The sequence below is a fragment of the Neopelma chrysocephalum genome, unplaced genomic scaffold, assembly GCF_003984885.1.
Source record: "Neopelma chrysocephalum unplaced genomic scaffold, ASM398488v2 Primary Assembly neopelma1_252, whole genome shotgun sequence".
NCBI lineage: Eukaryota > Metazoa > Chordata > Aves > Passeriformes > Pipridae > Neopelma > Neopelma chrysocephalum.
Window position 1 is genome coordinate 2282952 of NW_020897914.1, and position 3842 is coordinate 2286793.

Consider the following 3842-nt stretch of genomic DNA (forward strand, 5'->3'; position numbering starts at 1 on the left):
CCCCGCCCGGGCACCGCGGGGACCGCGCCTGGAGACCCCGAGGGACGGGCCCCCGAGGGATGGATCCGCCGGTGGCCGTGACCCCCGATGGCCGAGCCCCATAATGGCTCTGTCCCCCGATGGCTGTGCCCCCGATGGCTCTGTCCCCCATATCTCTCTCCCCCGATGGCTCCGTCTTCCGAGGGCGATGTAGCCCTATGGCCATGTCCCCCGATGGCTGTGCCCCCCGATAGCTGTGCCCCCAGTGGCTCTGTCCCCTGATGGCTTCTTTCTAAGCACGTAGTGATTTTTAAAACCCTGATAAACTTTGTCTTCCATTTTGTAAATTAATCAGTAGATATAATTTTGGTGAGTAATGATATGAAAGTGTATTGTTATTTCCAACAATCATATCTTTAGGCCAAAATTAATGTCTGGATTTATCTTGAACTGTGGCTACGTTATTTGTTTCCTAAGTGTAGTGGTGGACTTGTTTCCCTGTCATGTTAGAAAGTAAATTGTGTTTTTATTGCTGCTCTGCTCAGCACTGGGAGTCGAAGCCAGCTTTCTGCTAGAACAGAAATCAAATGGTCATTTTTGTAGTCTCTTATCTTTGTACAATACCCAATAGCTCTTTGTCTGAAGCAGTCAAAAATTATTTATTTTTCTGTGTTCTCCAGAATATTCCCAGACAATTCCTGTGGGGTCTGGAATAGATCCCAGAGGTGTTCCCATCCTGTACACTCTCCTGAAGGTGTTCTGAGAGAACAATTTGCTTCTTGCCAACAAGAAGAGCTTGAGAACAGCCAAGCTGCCGGTGTCTTGCTGTGACCAGCTCCCACTTTATGGGTCAAACCAAAGGATGTGGGTCATAACTGCAGAGCAGAGAATTGCACTGAGGCTTTGAACCACCCCTGTCATGCCTGACTTGCAGCACAGACCTGTTCCCTGCAGCGCTGCTGGCCCTGGGATGTGTCACTGCTCACACCAGTGCTGGACCATGCACACATGACTGTGTCCCAGCTTATGCTGTCACCTCCTGGGATATGGAAGTGGAGGCTATACCTGTTAAACTCAACCTAGCTGGGCAGAAGATGGGTGCCCAGCTGCACTGAGAAGCTTTGAGCCTTCCTTGACACTGGTCACCAGGACTGGGGGAGCTTCACAGGCCTGTACATTTTAAATGCCTCAAGGGTTCCTTACACTGAAAAGAGGATATTCTGACTCGAGGCTTACCTGCCTTTGCTTTACCAAAATCCCACTGAAATCTGCAAATATTCAGTACCTTGCTCAGCTCTTTGCAAGCAGAGGAGAAACTGATTGCAAATCCAGGTGTTTCGTCGACACTGCCCTGTTGTCCTCCTGTTCCCTGGAGCCCACCAGCAGCAAACAGGGGATGCAGCTCAGCTCCCACGAGACCCCCAGCCCAAGGAGAACTGACACTTGTACCTGCTGGCACGAAGCCCTCCCTCTCCAGCGCTGTCTCACCTCCAGAGCTGCTCTCAGACCAGCCTGGGCTGTCAGATCACTTTCTGTTCAAAAGAAATAAAGTGAAGGGAGGTGAACTGTGGGTTACAGAGACAGGGGTAGGTGGTTCCAATGAGACCCAAGTGCCCCGTCTGTGGGCGTGCACTGCAGGACAGCACTTGTGAGCAGCCTAAGGCAGGGAGCTCTCTGCCTCCCTTTGAAGGCCCGGTGCTGCAGGGGACTCTGATCAAAGCTGAAGCAATACCTCTCCTTTGGTGCACTCCCATTCAGTACTGTTTTGCAAAATGCCTGTGGCTGAGCAGTTAATGGAGGCATCTGCTGCACTGGCAGAGTTCACCGACTTAATTAAAGACATCTAACAATCCTGCAGCTGCATGCGAGGGGCCGACACTGAATCTCCTCAGCCTGAAAGCGGGCACCCCACTGTGCAGAAAGCCAGACATGCAGCCAGACACTCACATGAAAGCAGAAGCAGGGCCCAAAGATTAGGGATGGACTGGAGCCAGCTTGCATTGTGTGTCACCAAGGCCTCTCCTCACTGAGAACTGTGTGACCTCAGCTCACCAAGTCAGATGTGCAGAGTGAGCAGAGCCGGGGACATTCCTCGCCCATAGGAAGGGTTTTACCTGGAAAATATTTTTAACAGATATTTTCTCACTGGCTGAAATAGTTAACTGGTTTAAAAAGACAGGTGGGGAAACTAATCCTGTACCAAGTGGTTATCAAGTTCTCCTCTGTGCAGGGCTGTGTTCCCTCCTGTTAAACGAAGAAACATTTCACTCATGGGCATATTTCTGGCATCACTGCACATTTGAGCTGATGGGGACTGTGCAAGGCTGTTATTTTAACAACTTACCAAAGAGGCTCACAGAACAGGCTGGTGCCTTCTGCTTGGACTGCTTGTCAGAAGGCACCAGGGGCTTGGGATCAGGCTGCCCCCCTGCAGGGCCGAGGGCCAAGGAGCTGTGGTGGCCCTTTGGCCGCTCTGGCCCTGCCGGGAGCGGAGCAGTGCAGAGGCCGGGACTCCCACGCGCTGCTCCCGCCCTCCCCGAGCTGGGAATGCGACCTCTCGGCGGCAGCAATGTCACCGCTGGCTGCTGGGACGCCAGGCTGACAGAACAATCGATGCCGGGCTGCTTTGGTCGATGTGAATTTACAAATGAACTTCTGTCGGGAGAGGCATTACTGGTGTGAACAGCCTCTGGTCTCAGCAGTTTCTGAGAAGGGGGACAGGCACATCAAATGCACCAGCACACAGGTGCTGCAGGTGAGGAGAAGCATTTTGGCCCCAGGGTGAGCTCGTGGGTCTCCACATCCTGAGATAACACTGCTGCTGCAGAGGAAGGGCATGCTCTCTCCTGCACAGCCTGCTGCCACTGCAAGGGGAATTGCCCTTTCCCAACCCCTCCCCAGTGCAGGTGAACATCCCAGCCCAAGGCACAGGAGAGGGAAGGTTGGCCTGGGCAGACCCTCGTGTCCAGGGCTGTCCCATGGGTGACATGTCCAGAGCTGTCCCGTGGGTGACATGTCCAGAGCTGCCCCATGGGTGACATGTCCAGGGCTGCCCCATGGATGACATGTCCAGGGCTGTCCCGTGGGTGACATGTTCAGAGCTGCCTGTTGGTGACATGTCCAGGGCTGCCCCGTGGGTGCCATGCCCAGGACTGTCCCGTGGGTGCCATGCTCAGGGCTGTCCCGTGGGTGCCATGCCCAGGGCTGCCCTGTGGGTGCCATGCTCAGGACTGTCCCATGGGTGCCATGCCCAGGGCTGCCCCATGGGTGCCATGCTCAGGACTGTCCTGTGGGTGCCATGCCCAGGGCTGTCCCGTGGGTGCCATGCCCAGGGCTGCCCATGGGTGCCATGCCCAGGGCTGCCCATGGGTGCCATGCTCAGGACTGTCCCGTGGGTGCCCTGCCAGCCCCAGCAGCAACAGGGCTGTTGTGTAACCCGTCACGCGGAGGCTGCTGGCGTGGGAGCAGCGCTTCACCTCAGAGCTGACACTGGGCTGCTCTCAGCTCTGCACACGAGTGATTCGGGGTGAACTGCAGCAGTCTGCTGGGCTAACTGAGATCCTTCTCTGGTCCTGGAGAAAAATCCTCCCTGGAACCAGGCACTTAGGTTGGTTTGGGACTTCTGAAGGGTTTCCTGCCCTCAGTTTTGCACTCTCACCCACTAATGGACAGGAGTAGACAAAGGGCAAAAAGAGAACATACTGAGGGAAAGAAAAAGAGGCATGCAGCCTTCTCAGACAAAAACTCCTCCACGAACAGGAAAATTATCTAGTCCTACCACATAGAGAAGTGATGGAGAGAAAACAAGGAACAAGCACATTTTCTTTTTTCTGCTATCCCATTTGATACCACATAATCTGTCA